General features: G+C 34.8%; 1 pseudogene; it reads right to left on the bottom strand.

Annotated features, from left to right (window-relative positions):
* Nucleotides 1-297: 297 nt before the first annotated feature.
* On the bottom strand, nucleotides 298-14,744 carry LOC108463662 (protein Ycf2-like; annotated as a pseudogene).
* Between the last annotated feature and the right edge of the window lie 4,433 nt (nucleotides 14,745-19,177).

Raw genomic sequence — 19,177 nt, 5'->3', positions numbered from 1 at the left:
TCCAATGGATTTACATCTTTCATTAATGGAAATTTTTGATGTAGTGAGTAATAGCTCGGTTGTTCATTGTTCAAGAATTCTTGTTTAGGCGCTTCATACCATCCATACATAGTGTTTTGATCTAAGATTTCAATTCTTCCATGTTTCAAAGAGAGCATATTGTTTCATGGAGCTAAGGTCTAAAATATGGAAGAAACAGTGTTTCCACAACTCTACCACCAGTCAATTCCGCTCCACTTAATCCCTATTTTATGACCACATATCTTTCCGGCTAAGTAATGGGAAACCTTTTTCCTCTTACATGAATCCAATTTTCATTTCATCCGGAAAAGCCATTTTTTCTCAACAATGTCTTTGTCATTTGATCCAATAGTCTTCCGTTAGATAGGAACAGATTTGATAAATATCGATAACTCTCGGATGGAGTATTAGAACGGAAAAATCCATTAGATAATGAACTATTGGTTCTAAGCCATCTCTAGCGATGAATCAATAATTCAAGTGCTTTTCTTGCGTATTCTTGATAAACCAAAGCGTTTATATATAGATGTAGGAGGATCTGTTTGGGAAGTAAGAAGCCCTTTGACATCTCTTCATCTCGCAAAGAATTCTCGGTGTGAAAACACGAGACAAAGGGTTAATCTTTGAATAGGAAAAGAGTGGATCCGCAGGATCCCAAATGAATTGGCTTATTCAAAAAGCCTTGTTCTTTGGAAGATCTATCTCGTGCTCGCATCGCATGGTTCCACTCGCAAGAACGCCAATCATTCTCTTGAAGCTCATCCTTTTCATCATAAATGATCCGCTTGCCCGAAATGACCCGGCCCAATAGGGAAATCCCAATTCATTTGGCATTTCGATACAATCAAATAGAAAGCCCCAAGGGCACCATATCCTAGAGCCCAAACTATGTGATTGAATAAATCCTCCTCTATCTGCTATGGGTCGAGTACTCCTTCTCCTTCCCTTCTTCAAACTCCGATTCGTATTTTTCATAGAGATTTCTCGATCAACGATAGAAAAAGATCCATTTTGCATCATATATAAGGATTCCTCGGCTCGGACCGAAGAAGCAATGTCACTCGATCATTATCAAACCGACCGCAATCTTTTTCTCGTCGTGAGGATCCCACCGAGTGCCTTCTACTTCTAATAGGCCATGAACTAGATCAGAATCATTCTCAACGAACCCATAAGAAGTGATCCCATTTTTTTCATCGGGTCCGGGTAGAGACCAAAGGTCTTGAGCGACCGATCCGGCAGAACAACTCAAAAGATAAAGAAGTATCGTTAATTTCTTCATGCTCGCTCCAAGCTCAAGTACCATTTGTACAAATAAGAATCCTCTTCGTTACATGATTTCTTCTTCATATAGATAGATATAGGATCTAAGGGCAATTACTTAGAAGTACATTTTGTACAATGATTCTTCCTATATCGATAGAAAAGGATCCCATGATCTGAACCGATCTTACCCGGGATCGCAAATCCCAAGTTTGTCTATGAAGAGCAGATCTAATTGTATTAGTGTCTATAATTGATTTCTTCTGTGTAATACTAATCGATAGGGCCTCATTGGTAAGTGCTACAAGATCTCGTGCATTGGAACCCACGGTTATGGACCCGAATCCATTAGTATGGAACATTTTCTTTTCCAAGTGAAATCCCCTAGTATATGAAAGAGTGAAAAAGTGCTTTCGTTGTTGTGGAATAAGAAGCCTTCGTATCTTAATACATGTATTTAATTTATTCGGGGCTATTAGAGTGGGATCCACTTTTTGGGGAATATGAGTCGAAGCAATAACAAGAATATTTCTAGTGGAACATCTTTCACAATCCTTGGAGAGATAGTTCACTAATAGACCGAGGGATAAGTAATTCGCCTCATTCACATCCAGATCATGAATGTTTGGAATCCATATTATGCAAGGAGACATTGCTTTTGCTAGTTCGAATTGAAGGGTGATATAAAATCGGTCTATTTCGACATCATATCCATAGTTAAAGCATTCATCATAGTTAGAAGCTCCAATTCGTATCAAGGTCACGATCAATAGCGTCACTATCATCAATAGCGTCACTAGCATCAATATCGTCACTAGCATCAATATCGTCACTATCATCAATATCGATATCATCAATAAGAAAACCTTTAAGCTTGTTATCCAGAACTTGTTCGTAAATACCGTAATGAAAGGAACATAGGAGTTTGTCGCTAGGTATTTGAACAAATAGGATCGTCCTGTTCCTATAGAACCTATCACTAAAATACCCCTAGAGGGAGATAGGGCTAAGCGGAGCGAAAAGGGTTTTCCACGAGACGGAAATGAAAACTATTAGCCCCACACGAAGTTTGTGAATAAGTGATTGTCCGATAATGAGCAAGGAATATCCGCCTTCTCGCTAAACAGGATGTATTGAACTCATAATTCATTAGATACTTTTATGAATGTCAACTAAGTATCGTAAGTAAATTGGTCCCGGTTGTTCAATCATTTGATAACCGAGTCATTCTTTGATAAATGATCACTATGAGTCGACTCAATAGAATTTGATCAATCCTTTTTCTCGTCCTTAAGGTGGAGAACTGAACCAAGAATTCTCTTTCTTTATCATCAATCGAATCACCGTTGCGACCAGATTCTATTTTCTCATCAATCCAATCACCGCCACGCTTTTTCTTTTTCTTATCAATGAATAGATCTCTTTACTTGTATGACTTAGATGTCTCGTATTTATCGAAAAAATGATTCGATTGATGGGATTTGGTATGATACTTATGAGATCGATGATATCGATGAGATTGATATTCAAATATTTCTTCTTAGAACGTATTGATTTGACCCCATAAGCGGGACCACCACCCCATAGCATGTTGCCGCCAAAAGCGTAACCCCGTATTTCTTCTAGAGAATCTCCTAATTGTTCCGAGCAACTAGAAAGAGATTCTTCAACCGAAAGAATTGAGTTCAGATGTAGGATACCTATCCGAAGTTTTCGCAACTCAATCATGTATGATGGAATCATCAAAGATTTGACCTTTTCGAACTCATCTCAGAACTCACTATAGGCTCGGAAACAAAGAGAAGATGTGTACGAACGAGATATCCAGCAACAAGAAGAAGGAAAATGATTGAATAGAGGAACTCCTAAACATTTGGCGATCTCGGATGTGTCGATATCAATGGTGACTCATTATTTCGATGAATCATTTCTTGGACGAAGAAAATTATGTAAACACTTACTCGAAATCTCACTTATCGATTCCATTGTGGAAGACACAATTTTTTCAAGAATTAGCCATGATATATCCGATCCATGCATAATATCATGAAAAATGGATACAAATTTTTGACTGCTACTTAGTATCGGCAATAGGTCCGAAAAAGTATCTAAAAATATCAAATTTAGATATTTGTACCACGTCAAGTAAGGAACCATGGCATATATGTTTGGAATAGATTCCGTTTTGAGAGAGTTGAAAAGCACTATCTCGTTGAAAGGTTCTATACATCCACCCTTTCTCAACACATTTCTTTAGACAAAGACTCCGCTTTTTCCGCTTTTCGGATGGTAAATATTTCTCGAACATGGAGTGTGAATCAAACCCATGTTTGAATTGAAATTGAGATCTTGATGCAAGTTCTTCTCTTCGAATCGATGGATTCATATCTCGAAAGAGGTTGACAATAAGTTCTTTCAAAATTGACTATTTGTCCCTCTCGTTAGAGGTGTTCGAAATGTCTGTAATCGAGTAAATAGCTCTACGAACTAATGGATCGGATCGAATTGCAAACCGGAAAGATTTGTACAAGTTATACCTTTCGTCACCACTTTGTGGAAAATCATTAGATATGAATATGTTAGATACCGCGACTCGATTGGTGAAGGTGAAATAGTATCTCTCCCAAAAAGCATGTTTTTTTACCACCGCACAAAGAAAATATTTTGTTGCGAATGAACAAGATATTGAGGAATTGTCCATACGTAAAATCATAATTATTGATACGGGCCTTTTCCACATAAAAGGGAATCTTTTGTTACAATAGAAGCGAATGATGTGGATTATTCAAGAATCAAAGTCGATTTGCTTTATAAAAAGAAGATATCAATGAACTTCTATGAAATGGTTTCACGGATTCACCAATTGTCTTGATCGTGGGATATCATTGAGAAATAGGAATCCATGTTATCAAAAGATTTCCTGCGATTATTTTTAGTATGGAATGAGTCAATCATCCACTTTGGTATCTTATTGACCAAAAATGGTGATATTGTTCCTCCATTGATCAAGAATTTCAGTTTTTGAGAAGTATTATGATCATCCAATAAGAAAGGTTTCAATTTTTTCAAATGAACGATTTGAAGACCTATTGATTCTAACAACTGATTGCAAAGTTGATCATTCGGACCTTTCAATTCATAGATGTGGATCTCGGACCTATGAATGGGGATATTCCCAAACTCACAAAGAAAAAGGAAGTGAGTTAGACAAAAGAGAAGCAACTTGGACAAAGAGAAGTAACTTGGACAAAAAGAAACGAAGTGACTTAGACAAATCTTTTTGTCGATAACCTCGCACCAATCAATCGAATATTGATTAATACGTAATCGATCGAACACTACTTGAAAACGGCTCTTCCGCTCGAGAACGAAATGTTCCAAATGCTCCGGAAATTCTTGCTCCCATTGGACCATTTGTATCTATATGCATTAGGATCCCGATTCATGGATCTCTCGGTCCGAGAAATCAAAATAAGAGGATCGAACCATTTCTCCGACTCTTTTTCAAATTCGATAAATGTTGGTTGATCGATATTTCATTATAGTTCTATGATTCGAGTATCATTTCCTATTTGATCCCTTTGAATTCCATATTCGAAGTTGCGATCGGATCGATTCTTTTTAATGAATCGATTCAATACATTTCTTATGTACCCATAGGTGCTATATTGATTTGAATCGATTTGGATCAATCTATCTTGATTGATCGCCTCCATTATGTTGTTGCTAGCAAATACCACTATTTTTGGTTTTGGATCTTCCAAATCATTCCTGCAGGAGATCCGGACCCATTTTTTCTCGATCCTTCGATAAAAGATTCATTTTCTTCATAAAATAGGAGGTAGAGCCGATAAAGATTTCTTTTCGATTCATCCCCAGAGTTGAATACCTCATTCAAGAATTGTTTTTGATCCAATCCGTAGGAATCAATAGAAAAGGCAAATCCCTTATACGCCGCTAAAGGTCCCGGTCTTTAGCGGCGTTTTTTAAAAGCGTCGTGAAAGGTCTCGGTCTTTAGCGGCGCTTTTATAAAAACGCCGCTAAAGACCAGGACCTTCGCGCTTTTCCCACAAACGCCGCTAAAGGTCATGACTTTTAGCGGCGCTTTTTAAAAACGCCGCTGAAGACCAGACCTTTAGCGCGCTTTTCCTACAACGCCGCTAAAGGTCATGACTTTTAGCGCGCTTCCTAAAAACGCCGCTAAAAATATGACATTTTAAATATTTATTTTATTTTAATTAAATAATATTTATTTCTATGTTAAAATATTATATTATGTTTAATTTTTGAAATTTGAAATCTAAATCAGATACTTTAAGGATAAATGAAAATATTAATTAAATGAAATTTTCAATTAAAATTTAAATTTCAAAACTAAATATAAAAATTAATGAATTTAAATTTAATACATAAACATTGATTTAATATGTAATTTAATACATAAAAATAACACACACAAACACATAAAGTATTACAATTTCTAAAACAAAATTCATCCTCATGAGAAAAGAATGCCAATTCATCATCACCTCTCATTAATCAAAAGAAAAGATCAAAAAAAAGAAGAAACAATATACAATGTATATTTGGTTCAAGCTTATATGAAGCCAAAGTATTGCAATGCTGCATATAACTTAGAGAAGTCCTTTGATGCTTTCAATTCAACCGCCAGAGAATCCAAAACACCGTAATGTAAAGCCAAAGTATGCACTGTAAGCGAGTCGGGCCAATAAGGAAATCACTTGTACGACCCTCAAAGCCACATATGTCAAAGCACATTATCTGATCTCTTTGAATTATGATATGGAAAATAAATTTTAATAATGCCACCATAATGCAAGAATTAGAATTTGTTTCGACAAAAGTCATTGTTTATGTTATTAATCATGTGCCTTTGCATGTACATGTGTTGCATCTAAAACCTACATAGTTTAAATAATAAATACCACCAAATCCATGGCCTATCCTCAAACAATCTATTATTTAGATATGTAAACAAGTCAAATAGAAAGCACTCATGTCAAAGCATTTTCCGATCCACTATGTTAGTTGTTTTATATTTATTTCTTCCCGAGTTCAATTTTAAACCTCAAAATATCTAAATATATTGATGCTCAGAATGCTTAATATTGCGGACAACCAATACAATAGTCTAATTTCGCTCAAAAATACTAAATTGTAAGTTACATAGAGAACAATTTCAATTATTTTCACTTGAGAAAGCACCAAAAGAGTTGAACAACTCGCCTAAATGCTCTAATAGAGTTGAACAATTTCAATTATTTTCAAATGTGGCGGCTAGCAATAATAAATAAAATCAACTAATAGAGCTAAAACATCATTTGGCTAAGAATGCTCTAAATGAAACTCCAAATCAGGCACTTACATAATACTTGCAATAAAAGTCTTAAGCTATACATTAAATAAATTATGATTATTTACCAAAGCATAATCCATAAATGAACCTAGCTTCCATGTTAGTATGTTATTTTCTCCATCAAATTAAAATTTCAGGTTGAGAGGAGTTTGTTTAAAACAGTATAATGAGTCTGTTGTCCTATCAAATCTTGAATCTAATTGCAATTGAAATCTTAGAATTTTAAACTATAGAGTTAATGCATGGTAGAATTAAAGCTAACTGTTCACAATTGCGGGAACTATAACTCTAAAATGTGAACATTATTTCAATATTCCTTCTTCTTTCTAGTAAATTTTAATAACATTCACATCATTACCTAGACCTAAGTTTTATTAAGAGAAGCTGAAACTTAACTTATGCTGACCATGTAATGAGAGAATGTAAAATTATTATTACGAGAATATGAAGGAAGAGCAAATCACCTTAAAAAGCCAATGGGGACTCTCTACGAAAACTCCATAAAAAGAGCAAGTATAGCAATAGGAGCAACAGATGCCCGTAAACATATCGCCAATTGCACACATTATCAAGTTATGAAATATGTTATTACTTTAAGAGTCAAGAAAGCACAATCCCGAGTTGTTAAAATATGTTCTTCGATGACATTTTTTGAAAAGGCCTTTTCATGTTGACCGATTATAAGATTAAAATATCAAGCAGTCCTTGTACTTAGTCAAAAGTACAATTTAATCCACTATATTACGTAATTGAGTCCTTCAATCTTTTCCATGTTTGACATTGGAGAAATAAGTAAAATTGATAGCAATGTTAACGGGAAACCATCTAAAAGCTAGCATAGACCCCCGAAATCTGACAAAAATATTGATCTCTAGATGGAACTGAAGTAGCAACATTTTTTCAATTAAGAACATATGTGAAAAATAAAATAGAATAAAATAAATAAAAATAAAGAACACATAAATTTTACGTGGAAACCCTTTCGGGAAAAAAACCACGGGCAGAGGAGAAGAAAATTCACTATGTCGAAAAATTTTTACTCAAATACAAGTGGAATAGACTATGTCTATTTATAGGCTTGCAAAGCCATATTCTAGTAGGATTGAAACACCTTATCCTAATCAATATAAAATAGATGGAGTTTAATAAGGTTTAAAAACCTTATTCTAAAATAAAATAAAAGAAGTCTAGTTCTATATGGATTTTACTTTTATTTTATTTTCCATCGTATTTTATTTAAATAAGAATTTGGGTCACTTAATTCTAACAATCTCCACCTTGACACAAATTCTCAATGAACAAGTTCTTCATCGCGAACTTTCAATAAACAAGTTCTTCACCTCTTCCAAAAACCCTTAAGGGTTTAACTTCAACAATGAACACCAACCAAGTCTAAGCAATGCTCAAACTTGGTTATAGGAAGTGACTTAGTCATCATATCTGCAGGATTTTCATGAGTGCTAATTTTGCTCACAACAATATCACCACGAGCAATAATATCACGAACAAAATGATACCGAATATCAATGTGTTTTGTTCTCTCATGAAACATTTGATCTTTTGTAAGAAAGATGGCACTGATTGTCACAAAATATCGTGCTGATTTGAAGTTCTTCATTGAGTTCACTAAATAGTCCCTTCAACCAAATAGCTTCTTTACAAGCCTCAAGAATCGCCATGTACTCGCCTTCAGTGGTAGACAAAGCGATCGTAGTTTGCAAAGTGGCTTTCCAACTAATTGCACAACCTCCGATTGTAAAGACGTAACTTGTGAGAGATCTTCTTCTATCAAGGTCTCAAAGAAAATCAGCATCAACATACCCTATAACTCCATCTTTAGTTCTTCCAAACTGTAAGCAAACATTAGTAGTGCCTCGTAAGTATCTTAAAATCCACTTAATCGCTTTCCGTTGTTCTTTACCGAGATTCGCCATGTATCCGCTAATCTGACCGATTGCATATGATAAATCTAGACGTGAACAAACCATAGCATACATGAGAGATCCCATCGCACTAGAGTATGGAACATGTGACATGTACTCAATCTCATTATCGATTGAGGAGATAAGGCCGATGAAAGTCCGAAATGGGTCGCTAAAGGAGTACTAAAAGCTTAGCACTCTGCATATTGAACTCGCAAAGAACTTTCTCAATGTACCCTTCCGACTTAGGTACAATTTACTTGCTTTTCTATCTCGAGAATCTCCATACCAAGTATCTTCTTTGCTGGTCCTAAATCTTTCATCTCAAATTCTTCACTTAGTTGGGCTTTAACCTTTCTTATCTCTCTTTATCTTTTGTTGCTATCAACATGTCATCAACATAAAGAAGTAGATACACAAAAGAACCATCACTGCTTTTTCTTAAAGTAGACACAACTGTCAAAACTACTTCTTTTGAAATCATGAGAAGTCATAAAGGAATCAAACCTCTTGTACCACTGTCTTGGTGGACTGTTTCAAACCGTAAAGGGACTTTTTCAGCAAGCAAACATAGTCCTCTTTTTTGAGACTATAAAACCCTCGGTTGTTGCATGTAAATATCTTCCTCAAGTTCTCCATGCAAAATGCGCTTTTACATCTAACCGCTCAAGCTCCAAATCATGCATGGCAACAATACCAAGCAAAGCTCGAATCGAACTATGCTTAACAACCGGAGAGAACACATCTGTGAAGTCCACTCCCGGAATTTGATCGTAACCCTTTGCAACAAGCCTTGCTTTATATCCGGGTTCTTCAACTCCTGAGTCCCTTCTTTCTTTTAAACACCCATTTACAACGAATAGCCTTTTTACCTTTAGGAAGTTTTACAAGATCCCATGTTCATTTTTGTGGAGTGATTCCATCTCCTCTTGCATAGCAAATATCCACTTTTCGAGTCTTCACACTAATCGCCTCGAATAATTAAATGGCTCTTGATTCGCATCTATATCTTCACCACATTTAAAGCATAAGCAACTAGATCAACCTCGGCATACTTCTTTGGAGGTTTAATTTCTCTTCTTGTCCTGTTTTTGGCGATAGAGTATTGCGGTGAAGAAGCAACTCTATTCTCAATTTTTGTACTGGCTTGAGGAGTTGATTCAGTATTAATCGATGCTCCACCGCTTTTGGTTTTCTTTATTGGAAGAGTCTTTAAGAGATACGTTAGGTAGCATAGCGCTTCATAAAAACAACATCTCTGCTAATCACAACTTTTCTATTTTCAGGACACCATAACTTATAGCCTTTTACACCAGCTTTATAACCAAGAAAAACGCATTTAATGGATCTCGGTTCCAATTTTCCATTATCAACATGAGCATACGCAGGACACCCAAAAATCTTTAAATCAGAATAGTTAGCAGGATTACCAGACCATACCTCTTGTGGAGTCTTTTTCTCAATGGCAACGGATAGAGATCGGTTGATCAAAAAACATGCAGGAGAGGCTGCTTCTGCCCAAAATGACTTCGGTTAGTTGGCATTTGACAACATACATCGAACCTTCTCCATGATCGTTCGTTCATTCGCTCGCAACGCCGCTTTTTTGTGGAGTATGACGAATCGTCAAGTGTCTCATGATCCCTTCGACTTGCACAATCTATTAAACTCATCGAATGTAACTCTAAGCCATTGTCATGACGGAGGTATTTTATCTGCTTTTCCGTCTGCTTTTTCAATCATAATTTTCCAAGACTTAAATGTGGAAAACACATCGCTTTTCGCTTCGTGAAGAACGCCCAAACTTTTCTCGGAAAATCATCAATAAAGGTTAGCATATAATTAGCTCCACCTCTCGAAGGCACTCGGACGGCCCCCACGATCGTAATGGATATACTCCAACGCTTCCTTCGTGTTATGGATTCCTCTAGTGAATCGAACTCTCTTTGCTTCCCAAAACACAAGGCTCACAGAAATTCGGTTTGCAAATTCCTTGCCCATTAAGAAGTCCTCTTTGCTTAATTTCGCCATGCCATTCTCACTCATATGCCCTAGACGCATATGCCAAAGTTTAGTAATATCATCATCGACAAGGAAGAGGAAGCGGCAATTGCATCACCATATGATGAGAACCTCATAAAACATATAACTTGGCAATCTTTCTTTGCCCTTTCATCACAACAAGGACCCTTTGAAATCTTTAAAACCCCACTTTCACCGTGTATCTGCCCTTTTGAATCAAGAGTACTCAACGAAATTAAATTTCTTTTCAATTCGGAACATGCCGCACGTCACTAAGTGTTCGACAACTCCATCAAACATCTTAACTTTAATTGTTCCAACACCGCGATTTTACATGAAGCATTATTTCCCATCAAAACAACACCTTCAGATCATCGTTTCATAAGTTGTAAACCAATCTCGATTGGGACTCATGTGGAAGGTGCAAACTGAATCAAGTATCCACCTCGCTTACTTTAGAATCATTGATGAAGCAACTAGAAGTTCACCATCATTGTAGTCTTCTACAACATCGCTTCACCGAATTTTTCGGTTGTTTTCCCTTTGATTCATGACCTCCCTTTTAATCTTATTTTGTAGCTTATAGCACTCAGATTTAATGTGCCCTTTCTTCTTGCGAAGTTGCAAGTTTTACCTCTGCTTGAAGATTTCGATCTACCCTTAGATTTACCACGAGGATTCCGTTCTCGTGTTCTACCACGATCATCATCAACATTCCGGTCTTGTCTCCCACGAACAATGAGACCCTCTCCCCGAGAGTTGGGTTTAACCACAAGATGCTTCATCTTATCATACGAGGTTAAAGAATCATAAACCTCATCAACCGTGAGAGACTCATCGGCTATATAAAATCGTGTCTCTAAAGGTTGAATAAGACGGGCAACGAACAAAGTAGAATCAACCCTAGATCTTCCTTATCATATCGAACCTCCATGGCCTCCAAGTTTGAGAGAATTTGTTTAAACACCGTTAAGTGTTCGTGTACGACGCACCTTCCTCCAAACGATGAGCATAAAGACGCCGCTTCATATGCAACTTGCTTGTTAGAGTTTTCGACATACATATTTGTTCTAGCCTCTTCCATAATGCAATGGTAGTTTTCTCTTTCATCACATCCTCGCAAAATTTCGTTGGAAAATGCGATGTAATTGTGTTAATGCCTTTCGATCCTTACGCTTCTTCTCTTCATCTCGTTAATGTCGAAGGCATCTTATCTATCCTAGCAGGGCATCCTCTAGATCCATCTGCAAGAAGCGCTTGCATCTTAATTTGCCACAACGCAAATCGGTGTTGCGATCCAACAATGAATTTCATACTTCAAAGACGCCATTACCGTGATCGAGATGAATAACCCTAAGCTCGATACCAATTTGTGAAAAATAAAATAGAATAAAATAAATAAAAATAAAGAACACATAAATTTTACGTGAAACCCTTTGGAAAAAAAACCACAGGCAGAGGAGAAGAAAATTCACTATGTCGAAAAATTTTTACTCAAATACAAGAGGAATAGACTATGTCTATTTATAGGCTTGCAAAGCCATATTCTAGTAGGATTGAAACACCTTATCCTAATCAATATAAAATAGATGGAGTTTAATAAGGTTTAAAACCTTATTCTAAAATAAAATAAAAGAAGTCTAGTTCTATATGGATTTTACTTTTATTTTATTTTCCATCGTATTTTATTTAAATAAGAATTTGGGTCACTTAATTCTAACAACATACATATTGTCGGATTTCAACTCATGTACAACTCATGTACTATGTAAGATTTGAGAAGAAAAGTCCACATCAAGATTTAAATAATTTTACATCAATATTGTTATCAATTTTACTTGTTTGCGCCTATATCAAATGTTTAAAGATTAAATTACTTGGTTCTATAATACAAGGATTAAATTGCATTTTAGCTATAATATAGGACGCCAAGATACTCTAACCCCGATTAAAGATGCAAAGTAAAAGCAAAGTATAAAAGTACAAGAAAATTCAGCATATCATACCCACTCATAAGAACCTTCTTGAGAGCAGTCGTAATTTTGACCCCATTTGCCTCGGATTTAAGGGTGCTTCTACTTTTCAAAAGTTCCCTAACCTAAATACATATTTAAATTGCACTAGCTTGAGGAAATGGTAAAGTAAATGCTGTGGCCATAACAAACATGTATCCGAAAATAAAATTACCGATTGCAAATTTTATCAAATGCCTCGCCTCCTAATGCCCTCAGACCAGCAGTTGCCTACACAGATAGCCCCATTGTTCAGCAAATTAAAAGGCTTAGAATGCATAACGCATGAACGTAATACCTACCCCAACTCTCACAGCAGTCTTTGATCGTAAATCTAGCGGAACAACACTTTCTGCCTTGTCAAGAAGAGAAGTTAATGAATTTAGTGACACTGTGGATCTTTTGCATAGTAGCTCAAACCCGGTTTAAGCTGCAACAAAACAACCCACATAAAACTAACTAATACTTGGACAAAACCTCCATAAAATTGAAGAAAATGGTTCACAAAGACACAAGTAAAATGGTACCTTGAAAAGAGATCAAAGAATTGATGTTTTGAACTCTTTTTTTTGTTCAATTCAAGTAAAATCCTTTTCTAGAGGATACAAGTTAAAATCCTACCTTACAATATTTGAGTCAAACTATGTCACAATTCACAAATATCAAATAAAGGTCACAATATTCTCAACCCCTTTCAACTTATGTTTAGAGGAAAGAAAAACAAAAACAATAATCATACAAATAAAGATTACTAGTTGTCAGTTACTTTTGTTAGAAGTAGCTTTCTAGTGTCTATTCGTCTGGAATGTTTTTTATTGAATATTTTATGAATTATGTTAAAAATTACTATTTAAATACACCTTTTTACGAATTATTTATTTTTTCAACAAGTTTGACAATTAAGGTTCCATTTCCTCGATACTATTGCTTCTTAAAATCTCGCTATAAAGTAAACCTAAAAAAAGTTACGATTGATTAAAAATGAACAAAAAAATTCAAAATGTAACACTAAAAGTAACATCATGCAATTTGTTATCTATCAATGTTTATTTAATAATACTTCAAAAACATTGTTTCTCTTGTTAATCTAGCGTACAGCAGACCAACTAGTTACCATTAGCAAGTTTTAAAATTACGATCAAAGCAAAAGTAGTATCGACTAACATTTCAAAGGAAAATAATTTAGAAAAGAAAGAAGGAAATTGTAAAGAAAAGAATGAGTTTATATAAGGAAAAATATGGTTATTAGAATCCTATGATTGTTGGAATTGTGACCATTCGATGATTTGTTACCGTTTAGGCGGACAACATGGCAAAACTTTTGGAGAAGAATGCGGAGGGTGGTCAAAGTTGAAGATGACAAAGACGGGCATCTTTGGAATCTGGACTAATGTATTTCCAACCATTTTCGAAATTTCAAAGCTAAAACGCTATGAATACTTCAAAACCCGAATCGCTAAAAATACTATCCCTTTAGCTAAATACTGATTTAAACAAGATCTGATTCTCTCTAAATGTTCAGCAGCCTAAGGCTTCCATTTAACCGAAAGGCAACACAATTGAAATTTAATCAGTTGAACGAAGAATCCATTTTTTCCAATACAACATTGAAGTTAAATTATATACTTAAAATCCATCAATCACGCTTGAAAAAAATCAAATCAAGGTTAGTGACTCTTGAAATAGCATTAATCACCACCACTTAAAGGAATGAAATTAAGAAGCAAAACCTAGGTTGAAGTTGAAAGAAACAACTCCAAGATCTATTATATTCAATTCATTGCGGTTTAAAGGAAAGTGAAGAGAAAGAAATCGCGAAGAGGGGGAAATTAAGTCCTTAAGATGGAAAGAAAATTCATCAATTTTTCAACAAGACAATTAGAAGACAAGTGATCGTAGTTCATAAGATATTACCAGTTCACTAATAGGAAGTTCTGAACCTAAGATTTCACAAAGGAGAAGCGTATAAAAAGGCGATATTCTTGAAATTTTCTCGATAACCAAACACATTGAAAAGAAGATGTAAGGTTTCGTGAGTGAAGAGTGAGTACCTTCAGAGCTGGGTAGGGCTTTTCCCTTCACGAATCGAAGGCCGTAGTTCAGACATTTAACTGATTCTAAATACATAGATGAGAAAAAGAGGGACTAACGAGCGGGTAAGAGTGAGCGGTATTTTGATTTCCCTTTTTTTTGGGATGGATGGATGCATGGATTTTTATGAAAGAATTAGTAAAACTGAAAATGAAAGGAAAATAAAGGAAATTACCTTGACAAAGACACACATTCGAAGCCCTCCGGCAATCCTTTTCTACTTTCAGCCAATCACTGCGTTAAACCCAATAACCAAATTAAACCAAGAAAAGAGACACACATTCAAGACCTTTCTCTTTTCTTTTTATTTTTAGGCGGAAAAACCATTTTTATCAAAAGTTCACTCCAAAAAGATCGAGAGCGTACATACTTCTTCCTGCGATGGCAAAGAGCGCGGTTCGTCAATATACAGACAACATCGGGGCATAAAGTAATCGCTTTTAAACTCAAAATATATTATATTTAAAGGAAGAAGGGCTTTTGTGTATCTTAACTTTTGCAGCATTTTTAGTATAAACGCCACTATAGTTTAGTTGGTTAAGTTTGCTTGCTCTTTACCTTAGTACGGGTTCAAATCTCGTTGTTAGTAATTTTGAATCTTTTTTATACCCTTTTGTACTTGCATTTATTATTTTTAATCAATTAACTCTTCAATATTACATTAATATATATTATTAGTACAATAATATAGACGGATTGACAATTTAAGCTACATATTACAGTAATACATTAACATTAATATACGTGCACATAATACATTAATATATATTATTAGTACAATAGTATAGAAGGATTCACAATTGATATACGGGCACATACATAATTTGAGCTACAATATTATGAATATTAAATCGCTAAAGCTAAAATTTTAGAATTGTTGTATAAATTTTAAAATTTAATAAGTGTAAAGGATAGGTGCAATAAATTATACACTATACAAGATTTGTGTTTTAAGATATTATTAGAATAAAAAATATATCTTATACAAAAATAATGACGGTACTAAAATATACAAAATATTGCACATAATTCATTCCTTGTTTCACTGTAATAATCTTACAATGGTATTTCTCTATATTCAAATTTTTTGCACTTCAATTTTGTTTTCCTCTATTGTTTCATGTTCACTTGAATGTGTACATTTGTCTACTTCTCAATTGTTTTGTACACTGAAAGTTTATCTATTATCTCTTAAATAATTTAAACTATAATCATAAGTTTAATATATTCAAATTAAGATTATCTCTTTTACAATTATATAAGAAATCATTTAATATATAAATTAAAAAATACTAATTAATCTAAACCCTAAACCTCTTAACCCCTATCCCATAAACACTAAACTCTAAACCCTTAACCCTTAACCCCAAATCCTTACACCTTAAACTCTAACCCTAACCCCTAAACCCTAAATCATAATCCCTAAACCCATAATTCATCATAAACCTTCAAATACTAGTTAACTCTTAAACCTTAGACCCTAAACCATATATCTTAAACTAGAGTTAACTCATAAACCTTAAACCCTAAACCATATATCTTAAACCATAAACCATAAACTATAATGATAATTAATTCGATATTTTAAATTCAATACTATCTCTTTTACGATTATATAAGAAAATATTTAATATATTGTATAACCATAAATTTTAATAATTATTGTTTTAGGGGTTATAGATTAGTGTTTATGATTTTTGGGGTTTAGGGTTATATGATTTTAGCGGCGTTTTTGGTAAAACGCCGCTAATTTCTGTTTTAGCGGCGTTTCCAAAAGCACCGCTAATGCTTCAGTTTTTAAGCGTTTTTCCAAAAGCGCCGCTAATGCTCTGGTTTTTAGTGGCGTTTTTCCAAAAGCGCTGCTAATGCTCTGTTTTTTACGCCGCTATTGCTCTGTTTTTAGTGGCGTTTTTCGTAAAACGCCGCTATTGCTATGTGTTTTACAATTTTTGCGGCGTTTTTTGATAAAACGCCGCTAAAGCCCTATTTTCCTGTAGTGTTTACTTGATTATCTACAACTCTTTACTTGCTATTTATTTTTGAAAAAAAACTAAATTAATCTGTAATAAATATAAAATACGGAAGGCTGTAACCTAAGGCAAAGTAGCCTGATGCTAGATTTATTCAAGTACTGCTATTGCAAGAACAAAAAAACATATGTTCAATTAGGTAGACAAAAAAAAATGCAGCTATATCTGAAAACATGATCCATTTATAGACACCTCTACTGTGGATGCAGCATTTAAAATTTTCTAGAACAAAATATATGATCTGTGGAAGTATGGTGTGTATACCGAACAAACAAGTTGGACGGCGACCGCGATAACTGAAGGCTGGAAAACAAAAAAAAAAAGTTCAAAAATGGTAGAAAAGTTTGCGGTTGAGAATGGACTCAAAGGAGACCCAACGGTTCAAGCTATATCAAACACCATAAGGGTTGTTACCTTCGGGTTATCTGTCAAGAAGCAACAGTGGTGGTTAGTGAACGATGATGGACTGGTGGGTGCATGGTCGACCGGAGGTGATTGGAGTGGTTAACGATGATGGTGGTGGCCGGTGGGTGTTGGAGTGGGGGAGGGTGGCTGAGGAAATCAGGAAAAAAAAAGAAAAAAAAAGAAATGACGACCTATTTAGCCATATGATTTGTGTCGACCGGGCCGGCCCGGGCAAAAATATCATATATAAGGCTCGGTTTGTTTTAAAAATGAGTTTTATTTTTGTCCAAATCCTTTTTTTGAACTTATATTTTTGTTTAAATCCTCTCATTTTTCAAGTAAGCCTTTGAATCGGGTTCACTATAATTACACTAAACTACACAATTAAAATGAAAAGACAAAAAATAATATAATTTTTAGATTTTTAATTTGGTAACTATGTTCACTTTGTTATATATATATATATATATGTGAAAAATAAAATAAAATAAAATAAATAAAATAAAGAACACACAAATTTTACGTGGAAACCCTTTCGGGAAAAAACCACGGGCAGAGGAAAAGAAAATTCACTATGTCGAAAATTTGAAATCAATATAAGAGGAATAGACTATGTCTATTTATAGGCTTGTAAAGCCATATTCTAGTAGGATTGAAACACCTTATCCTAATCAATATAAAATAGATGGAGTTTAATAAGGTTTAAAAAACCTTATTCTAAAATAAAATAAAAGAAGTCTAGTTCTATATGGATTTTACTTTTATTTTATTTTCCATCGTATTTTATTTAAATAAGAATTTGGGTCACTTAATTCTAACAATCTCCACCTTGACACAAATTCTCAATGAACAAGTTCTTCATCGCGAACTTTCAATAAACAAGTTCTCCACCTCTTCCATAAAACCCTTAAGGGTTTAACTTCAACAATGAACACCAACCAAGTCTAAGCAATGCTCAAACTTGGTTATAGGAAGTGACTTAGTCATCATATCTGCAGGATTTTCATGAGTACTAATTTTGTTCACAACAATATCACCACGAGCAATAATATCACGAACAAAATGATACCGAACATCAATGTGTTTTGTTCTCTCATGAAACATTTGATCTTTTGTAAGAAAGATGGCACTGACCGTCACAAAATATTGTCTTGATTTGAAGGTCTTCATTAAGTTCACTAAAGAGTCCTTCAACCAAACAGCTTCTTTACAAGCCTCAAGAATCGCCATGTACTCGCCTTGGTAGACAAAGCGATCGTAGTTTGCAAAGTGGCTTTCCAACCGATTGCACAACCTCCGATTGTAAAGACATAACACGTGAGAGATCTTCTTCTATCAAGGTCTCCAGCAAAATCAGCATCAACATACCCAATGACTCCATCTCTAGTTCTTCCAAGCGTAAGCAAACATCGGTAGTACCTCGTAAGTATCTTAAAATCTCATGAATCGCTTTCGGTGTTCTTTACCAGATTCGCAATGTATCGCTAACCGCACCGACGCATATGATAAATCGGACGTGAACAAACCATAGCGTATATGAGAGATCCTACTGCACTAGAGTATGGAACATGTGACATGTACTCAATCTCATGGAACATGTGACATGTACTCAATCTCATCATCGATTGTGGAGACAAAGTCGATGAAAGTCTGAAATGATTCTTCTGAGGAGTACTAACAGCTTAGCACTCTGCATATTGAACTCGCAAAGAACTTTCTCAATGTACCCTTCCGACTTAGGTACAATTTACTTGCTTTTCTATCTCTAAGGATCTCCATACCAAGTATCTTCTTTGCGGTCCTAAATCTTTCATCTCAAATTCTTCACTTAGTTGGGCTTTGACCTTTCTTATCTCTACTTTATCTTTTGTTGCTATCAACATGTCATCAACATAAAGAAGTAGATACACAAAAGAACCGCCCTTGCTTTTTCTTAAAGTAGACACAACTGTCAAAACTACTTCTTTTGAAATCATGAGAAGTCATAAAGGAATCAAACTTCTTGTACCTTTGTCTTGGTGATCTGTTTCAAAC

Source organism: Gossypium arboreum, chromosome 1, assembly GCF_025698485.1.
Source record: "Gossypium arboreum isolate Shixiya-1 chromosome 1, ASM2569848v2, whole genome shotgun sequence".
Taxonomy (NCBI): domain Eukaryota; kingdom Viridiplantae; phylum Streptophyta; class Magnoliopsida; order Malvales; family Malvaceae; genus Gossypium; species Gossypium arboreum.
This window is presented reverse-complemented; position numbering and strand designations above follow the sequence as displayed.